Source organism: Sarcophilus harrisii, chromosome 5, assembly GCF_902635505.1.
Source record: "Sarcophilus harrisii chromosome 5, mSarHar1.11, whole genome shotgun sequence".
NCBI lineage: Eukaryota > Metazoa > Chordata > Mammalia > Dasyuromorphia > Dasyuridae > Sarcophilus > Sarcophilus harrisii.
In genome coordinates, this window is record NC_045430.1 from 184,896,204 (window position 1) to 184,905,335 (window position 9,132).

General features: G+C 34.8%; 1 long non-coding RNA gene across 1 annotated transcript; it reads left to right on the forward strand.

Annotated features, from left to right (window-relative positions):
• The first annotated feature begins 715 nt into the window (after positions 1-715).
• On the forward strand, positions 716-8,096 carry LOC116419223. Its single transcript, XR_004229480.1, has 2 exons — positions 716-805; positions 8,023-8,096. It is a non-coding gene; the product is annotated as an uncharacterized LOC116419223 (long non-coding RNA).
• The last annotated feature ends 1,036 nt before the right edge of the window (positions 8,097-9,132 follow it).

The window sequence follows — 9,132 nt, forward strand, 5'->3', positions numbered from 1 at the left end:
ATTAGTAGTATGTTGGAGCTAGAAAGTGCCATAGAGATCATCTCATCATTTTATAGATAAGGAAAATGAGATCCCCAGATATTCAGTGACTTACTCAGGCATATATTATGTAGTGTAAAGGAAACTAGACCAGAGATTGGAAGACCTTGGTTTAACTCTACCATGGATTCACTAAACCAAAACTTTATTATTATTATTATCATAGCTTTTTAGTTACAAAACATATGCATGGGTAATTTTTCAACATTGATCCTTGCAATGTTCCAACTTTTCCCCTCTTCTCTCCACCCCCTTCCCTTGATGGCAGGTAGTCCTATATATGTTAAATATGTTAAAGTATGTTAAATTCAATATATGTATACATATTTACACAGTTATCTTGCTGCACAAGAAAAATTGTATCTAGGAAGAAAGAAAAAACCCTGAGAAGGAAAACAAAAATGCAAGCAACAACAATAAAAAGAGTAGAAAGGCTATGTTGGGGTCCACACTCATTTCCCAGTGTTCTCTCTCTGAGTGTAGCTGACTCTCTTCATTACTGAACAATTGGAACTGGTTTCAATCATCTCATTGTTGAAGAGAGCCATGTTCATCAGAGTTGATTATGATATAATTTTGTTGTTGCCATGTATAATGATCTCCTTTTTACTCTTTCATTTAAAGTATTTGGCACATCATAGGCAGTTAATAAAAGTTTGTTGATTTGACCTGTATATCTGAAGTATTTTTATATCAATAGGAAATCTTTCTTCAAATTTGATTCTGTATTGGAACTCTTCTATGAAAATGGGAAGAAAAGCTGCTGGTAAATATGGTCTCACTATTTTAAGCTTTGTGTGATGTTAATGATCAGGAATTTATTCAAAAGGTCATCTATATCATTATATATTTTAAGTGATCTTGAATAATTTTAGAGTATGAGTGGAACTTGTTGGATCAGTATCTTTAAGGATTTAGTTTGCTTTACCAAATCAAACAATTTGGAAATCAATAAACATGGTAGAATCTTTTGTTCGCTATGCTTTTAGTCAATTATGTAGTGGTAAAGATGGGTTCTATTGTGGAATATCACTGTGAAAACCCACATATTCCTCATTAACATCCTAATTAAAGAATCTTCTAGGGCACTTATAGATGTATCTCATAGTAGTTTAATTTAGATATAAAAAAAGTAGACACATAGGCTCCATCAATCACCTTTTTATTTATTTATTTATTTTATGAACAAACAGTTTTTATGCTGAGACAATTGGGGTTAAGTGACTTGCCTAAGGTCACACATTAGGAAGTGTTAAGTGTCTGAGGCCAAATTTGAACTCAGGTCCTCCTGGCTTCAGGGCTGGTGCTCTATCTCACTGCACTACCCAGCTGCCCAAAATAGTTCTTAAGAGAATAGAAAGTAATCACAACCACAAGAAAAATGCTCCACAACATTAATAATAAAATGAATGCAAGTCAAAACTCAATCACCTTTTTTAAAAAAAAGCATTTGTAAGGTCAATTGTTTTTATTTTATTTTATTATTATTATTTTTTAATTTAATAGCCTTTTATTTACAGGTTATATGTATGGGTAACTTTACAGCATTAACAATTGCCAAACCTCTTGTTCCAATTTTTCACCTCTTATTCCCCACCCTCTCCCCCAGATGGCAGGATGACCAGTAGATGTTAAATATATTAAAATATAAATTAGATACACAATAAGTATACATGACCAAACCGTTATTTTGCTGTACAAAAAGAATCAGACTCTGAAATGTTGTACAATTAGCTTGTGGAGGAAATCAAAAATGCGGGTGGGCAAAAATATAGGGATTGGGAATTCAATGTAATGGTTTTTAGTCATCTCCCAGAATTCTTTCTCTGGGCGTAGCTGGTTCAGTTCATTACTGCTGCTCCATTGGAAATGATTTGGTTGATCTCATTGCTGAGGATGGCCAGGTCCATCAGAACTTGTCATCATATAGTATTGTTGTTGTTGAAGTATATAATGATCTCTTGGCCCTGCTCATTTCACTCATCATCAGTTCATGTAAGTCTCTCCAGGCCTTTCTGAAATCACCCTGTTGGTCATTTCTTACAGAGCAATAATATTCCATAATATTCATATACCACAATTTATTCAGTCATTCTCCAATTGATGGGCATCCACTCAGTTTCCAGTTTCTAGCCACTACAAAGAGGGCTCCCACAAACATTCGTGCACATACAGATCCCTTTCCCTTGTTTATGATCTCTTTGGGATATAAACCCAATAGTAACAGTGCTGAATCAAAGGGTATGCACAGTTTGATAACTTTTTGAGCATAGTTCCAAATTGCTCTCCAGAATGGTTGTATGTATCCACAATTCCACCAACAATGTATTAGTGTCCCTGTTTTCCCACATCCCTTCCAACATTCCGCATTATCTTTCCCTGTCATTCTAGCCAATCTGACAGGTGTGTAGTGGTATCTCAGAGTTGTCTTAATTTGCATTTCTCTGATTAATAATGACTTGGAGCATCTTTTAATATGGTTAGAAATAGTTACAATTTCTTCATCTGAGAATTGTCTGTTCATATCCTTTGACCATTTATCAATTGGAGAATGGCTTGATTTTTTATAAATTAGAGTCAATTCTCTATATATCTTGGAAATTAGGCCTTTATCAGAACCTTTGACAGTAAAAATGTTTTCTTACTTTATTGCTTCCCTTCTAATCTTGTCTGCATTAGTTTTGTTTATACAAAAACTTTTCAATGTGATAAAATCAAAATTTTCTATTTTGTAGTCAATAATTATCTCTAGTTTTTCTTTGGTCATAAATTGCTTCCTCTTCCACAGGTCTGAGAGGTAAACTATCCTGTGTTCCTCTAATTTATTTATAATCTCATTCTTTATGCCTAAGTCATGAACCCATTTTGACTTTATCTTGGTGTACGGTGTTAGGTGTGGATCAATGCCTAGTTTCTGCCATATTAGTTTCCAATTTTCCCTGCAATTTTTGTCAAACAGTAAGTTCTTATCTCAAAAGCTGGGGTCTTTAGGTTTGTCAAACACTAGGTTGCTATAGTTGTTGACTGTTTTGTCCCTTGAACCTAACCTATTCCACTGATCAACTAATCTTTTCCTTAGCCAATACCAAATGGTTTTGGTAACTGCTGCTCTGTAATATAATTTTAGATCTGGTAAAGCTAAGCCACCTTCATTTGATTTTGTTTTTTTCATTAATTCCCTTGAAATTCTTGACCTTTTTTTCCATATGAATTTTGTTGTTATTTTTTCTAGGTCATTAAAATAGTTTTTTGGGAGTATGATTGGTATAGTGCTAAACAAATAGATTAGTTTAGGTAGTATTGTCATTTTTATTATATTTGCTCGCCCTATCCAAGAGCATTTAATATTTTTCCAATTGGTTAGATAAGACTTTGTGTGGAAAGTGGTTTGTAATTTTGCTCATAAAGTTTCTGATTTTTCCTTGGCAGATAGATTCCTATATATTTTATACTATCAGTAGTTACTTTAAATGGAATTTCTCTTTGTAACTCTGACTGTTGGGTTTTGTTAGTGATATATAAGAATGCTGATGACTTATGTGGGTTTATTTTATAACCAGCAACTTTGATAAAGTTGTGGATTATTTCTAATAACTTTTTAGTAGAATCTCTGGGGTTCTCTAAGTATACCATCATGTCATTGGCCAAGAGTGATAATTTGGTTTCCTCATTGCCTATTCTTATTCCTTTAATCTCTTTCTCAGTTCTTATTGCCAAAGCTAGCATTTCTAATACAATATTAAATAGTAACAGTGATAGTGGGCAACCTTGTTTCACTCCTGATCTTATTGAGAATGGTTGTAGTTTGTCCCCATTACATATGATGCTTACTGATGGTTTTAAATAGATGCTGCTGATTATTTTAAGAAAAAGTCCATTTATTCCTATACTCTCAAGTGTTTTTAATAGGAATGGATGTTGGATTTTATCAAATGCTTTTTCTACATCTATTGAGATGATCATATGGTTTTTGTTAATTTGGTTATTAATATGGCCAATTATATTGATAGTTTTCCTAATATTGAATCAGCCCTGCTTTCCTGGTATAAATCCTACTTGATCATAGTGTATTATCCTGGGGATGATTTTCTGTAGTCTTTTTGCTAATATCTTATTTAAGACTGTAGCATCAATATTCATTAGGGAGATTGGTCTATAATTTTCTTTTTCTGTTTCCAACCTACCAGGTTTAGATATCAGTACCATGTCTGTGTCATAAAAGGAATTTGGTAGGATCCTTCATTCCCTAGTTTATCAAATAATTTATATAGCATTGGGGCCAATTGTTCTTTAAATGTTTGGTAGAATTCACATGTAAATCCATCTGGTACTGGGGATTTTTTCTTAGGGAGTTGATTAATAGCCTGTTCTATTTCTTTTTCTGAAATGGGACTATTCAAGCAATTTACTTCCTCCTTTGTTAGTCTGGGGAGCCTATATTTTTGGAGGTAGTCATCCATTTCACTTAGGATATCAAATTTATTGGCATAAAGTCGGGCAAAATAACTCATTATTTCTCTAATTTCCTCTTCATTGGTGGAAAGTTCTCCCTTTTCATTTTTAAGACTACTAATTTCATTTTCCTCCCTCCTTTTTCTAATCAGATTTACCAAAGGTTTATCTATTTTATTGGCTTTTTCATATAACCAACTCTTAGTTTTATTAATTAGTTCAATAGTTTTTTTTACTTCCAATATTATTAATTTCTCCTTTTAATTTTAGAATTTCAAATTTAGTATTTGATTGGGGGTTTTTAATTTGGTCTTTTTTAAAGTTTTTTTTAGTTGCAAGCCCAATTCATTAATCTTTTCTTTCTCTGTTTTATTCAAGTAAGCCTCTAAAGATAAAATTTCCTCTTATTACCGCTTTGGCTGCATCCCACAAATTTTGGTATGATGTCTTATCATTGTCATTATCTTGAGTGAAATTATTAATTGTATCTATAATTTACTGTTTCACCCAAACATTTTTTGAGATGAGATTGTTTAATTTCCTATTACTTTTTGTTCTATTTACCCCTAACTTTTTGTTGCATGTAGTTTTTATTGCATCATGATCTGAAAAGAAAGCATTTACTATTTCTACCTTCTTGCATTTAATTCTGAGGTCTTTATGTCCTAATACATGGTCAATTTTTGAATAGGTTCCATGAACTGTTGAGAAGAAAGTATATTCCTTTCTGTCTCCATTCAATTTTCTCCAAAGATCTAACATACCTAATTTTTCTAAGATTCTATCTACCTCTTTAATTGAATTCTTGTTTGTTTTGTGGTTTGATTTGTCTAATTCTGAGAGTGCAAGGTTGTGATCTCCCACTATTACAGTTTTGTTGTCTAATTCTTCTTGCAACTCTCTTAACTTCTCCTTTAGGATCTTGGATGCTATACCACTTGGTGCATATATGTTTAGTATTGATATTGCTTTGTTGTCTATGCTACCCTTTAGCAAGATGTAGTTTCCTTCCTTATCTCTTTTAATTAGATCAATTTTTGCTTTTGCTTGATCTGAGATAAGGATGGCTACCCCTGCTTTTTTGACTTCACCTGAAGCATAAAAGATTTTGCTCCAGCCTTTTACCTTTACTCTGTATGTATCTCTTTGCTTTAAATGTGTTTCTTGTAAACAACATATTGTAGGGTTCTGACTTTTGATCCAGTCTGCTGTCTGCCTCCTCTTTATGGGAGAGTTCATCCCATTCACATTTACAGTTAGAATTACTAATTCTGTATTTCCTGCCATCCTAATATCCCTAGATTATGCTTTACTTTTTCTTGCCCCCCCCAACCCTCTTTCCCCTTTTTAAATTTATGTACTCCACTTGTATCACAATGCTCACTCTCTTTAGGATCTCTCCTTCTCCCCCCCTTTGAGTCTTTCCCCCTTCCTTCCCTTATTACTCTTTTTCTTTTCCCTTTTCCTCTCCCCCGTTTTTAATGAGGCGAGAGAGAATTTTCTCTAAAACAAATGTCAATTATTTTTTCTTTGAGCCAACTCTGATGAGAGTAAGATTCACACAATGTTCCTCCCCCTCTCTAAATTCCCTCAGATATGATAAGTTTCCTTAGCCTCTTTGTGGGATGTGGTTTCCCTCTTTTTATCCCTCCTTCCCACCTTATTCTGCCATCATCCCTTTTCCATATCTACTTTCCCTTTTTATGTTATATCAGTACAATCAAATTATACATGTAGTCTTTTTGTATATCCACAACAGAAATACAATTCTCAAGAATTCTTTTTATCTTTTCTGCATCTCTTGAGTCCTATGGTTGGAGATCAAATTTTTGTTTAGTTCTGGTTTTTTCCTTAGAAACAAATGGAATTCATTTGTTTCATTAAATGTCCATCTTCTTCCCTGGAAGAAAATGCTCAGCTTGGCTGGGTAGTTTATTCTTGGCTGCAATCCAAGTTCTTTTGCCTTTCGTAATATCAGATTCCAGGCTCTTCATTCCTTTAGTGTGGAGGCAGCCAGATCTTGGGTGATCCTTATTGTGGCACCATGGTATTTAAATTGTTTTTTCTGCCTGCTTGTAAATTTTTTTCCTTAATCTGATTGTTTTGAAATTTGGCCACAATATTCCTTGGGCTTTTTCTTTTAGGGTCTTTTTCAGAAGGTGTTCAATGAATTCTTTCAATGCCTGTTTTACCTTCTGATTCTAATACATCTGGGCAGTTCTCTTTGATGATTTCTTGTAAAATAGTATCTAGGCTCTTTTTTTCATCATAATTTTCAGAAAGTCCAATAATCCTCAGATTATCTCTCCTAGATCTATTTTTCAAGTCGGTCATTTTTGCAAGTAGATAATTCATGGTTTTTTCCAGTTTGTCATTTTTTTTGGTTTTGCTTGACTGATTCTTGCTGTCTCAATGAATCATTAGTTTCTATTTGTTCAGTTCTGATTTTTAATGAATTATTTTCTTCATTAGCTTTTTTTTACTTCTTTCTGTATATGTCCAATTGAGTTTTTAAATGAATTGTTTTGCTCTATGGAATTTTTTCCATTTCACTAATTTTTTTTTTAGTGAATTATTTTCTTTTTCCAATTCACAGATCCTACTTTCTTGCGAGTTCTTTGTCTTTTCCAATTCACAAATCCTACTTTCTAGTGAATTCTTTATTTTTTTCCAATTCGCAAATCTTACTTTCCTGAGATTTTTTTTACTTTTTCCAATTCACAAATTTTGTTTCTCTGCACTTCCCGGGAATTTTTTATCTTTTCCAATTCATATTTCAGGGAGTTGTTGCTCTCTTGTAAAGCTTCTCTTTCCTTTCCCCATTTATCTTCTAACTCTCTTTTGAGACTTTTAATGGTCTCTTCTATGAGAGCATCATGTAAAAGTGGACAGGTGACATTCCCCTTTGGGGTATTGTCTGGTGCCTGTTTGCTATTAGTTTCTTCAGGTTTGCTGACCTGCTCTTTTTCTGCAAAGAAGCTGTCAATCGTTCTTTTCATTTTTTTATTCATGTTTTAAAGCCTTTAGGGTATGCCTTCTAGGCAAGGAGGTTACCAGCTTCCTCTGCAGAACAGGGAAAGATGTAAACCGGCTTCTGGCTTCGAGTTATGGGAGTGCTCTGAGTGAGAGTTTTCTCTTCCCCCAACTGGAGGTGGATTCAGCACTGGCCGAGCTTTCAAAGTGCTCAGTTGGGCTGTGTGGGTTAGCGACTGCCCTAAGGCTAGAGACTAAGCGGTAAAAGTGTCACTGCCCCAGGCCAGAGCAGCTGACCTCAGATAGCCTGGCTCTACCAGAAGTCTGCCTGGAAGTCTCTGCCCGAAGCAAATCAGCCTTGCGAAAGCTCTATGGCCCAAGCCGAGCCCCCCACTGCGCAGATTAGAGGCTAACCTGGGCTGTGCCCTCCTGCCTTGCAGGTTGGCAACTGCCCCAAGGAAAAACCTTGTACTGCAGGTTAGGGCTGCAAACTTGTGCTGTGATCTGTGCTCTCACTTCCGGTTTGATGTTCTTCTCAGAGCCTTCCCTCTCTTCCAGCTTGCGCTGATCTCCCCTCCCACCCCGGGGACAAACCTTTTTTGGCGAGACTGCAGATTTTCTTCGGCTGGTGAGTTTTTATACTTCTAATCTTTATGAATTGTAGCAGTCAAGACTATTTTTGAGGCTCGATATAATATTGATGATAAAGAGGGTACGAGAAGAGCTTAGAAAGTCTCATGTGCCTTCTCCGCCATCTTGGCTCTGCCCCAGGTCAATTGTTTTTAAACCACACCTTTGCTATCTTCCCCTTTTAATTCCTGACTTCAGTGGTAGAAATTTATAGGAGGAATGAAATAAAAGAAAATTATTTGAGCTCAATGAAGAGAAGGAGATCAGATGTGTGACTGTTTTTTTTTTTTTTTTAATGTGAAGTGTGTCAGAAGTTGAATTTAGGGTAAAGAAATTTAGCAAAATTTGGAAAAATGAGAAAAATATGAAAAAAAAACCAACTAAGCCATGAAACTGCTCAAAATTCTACTTCTAGATGAAAAAAGATCAGGATCAAGAATAATTAAGGATATAAAAAGCTTACAGAGAATTATGGAGAAGAACCTGAAGAAATAGGTGCAAGATAAATAAAGAGAAGACAGTTGCAAAGGCAAGACAAGGTAAGGAAGAAATGATAACAAACAATTAGAGGGGAAGAGAAAATAAATAGCGTGGGTTGGTGCATGGGTAGGTTAGTAAAGCAGATAGGTGGTTGTGAAACTAAAGGGAAAGTGAGTGTAGCTGTGTCCTTATTAGGTTTAAGGAAAGGAAGCTGAGTGGGATTCTGCAATTACAAAGAGGTGATTCAAAAGTTATATGAGCTTGAAGTGCAAAAATTAACACATAGTTTAAAAAGCCTGCTTAAAAACCTAGGTGGTGCTGTGGATAGATGGTGGTCCTTGAGTTAGGAAACCCTGAGTTCAAATTTAATCTCAGTCACTACCTGTGTGATTCTGGACACATAATTTAATCTCATTTGTCTCAGTTCACTCATCTATAATATGGGGATAATAATAGTACCTATCTCCTATGGTTGTTGTGGGAATCAAATGAGATAATATTTGTAAGCACTTAGCATAGTGTTTGGCACATAGTAAGCACTACAAAAATACTGTGGTT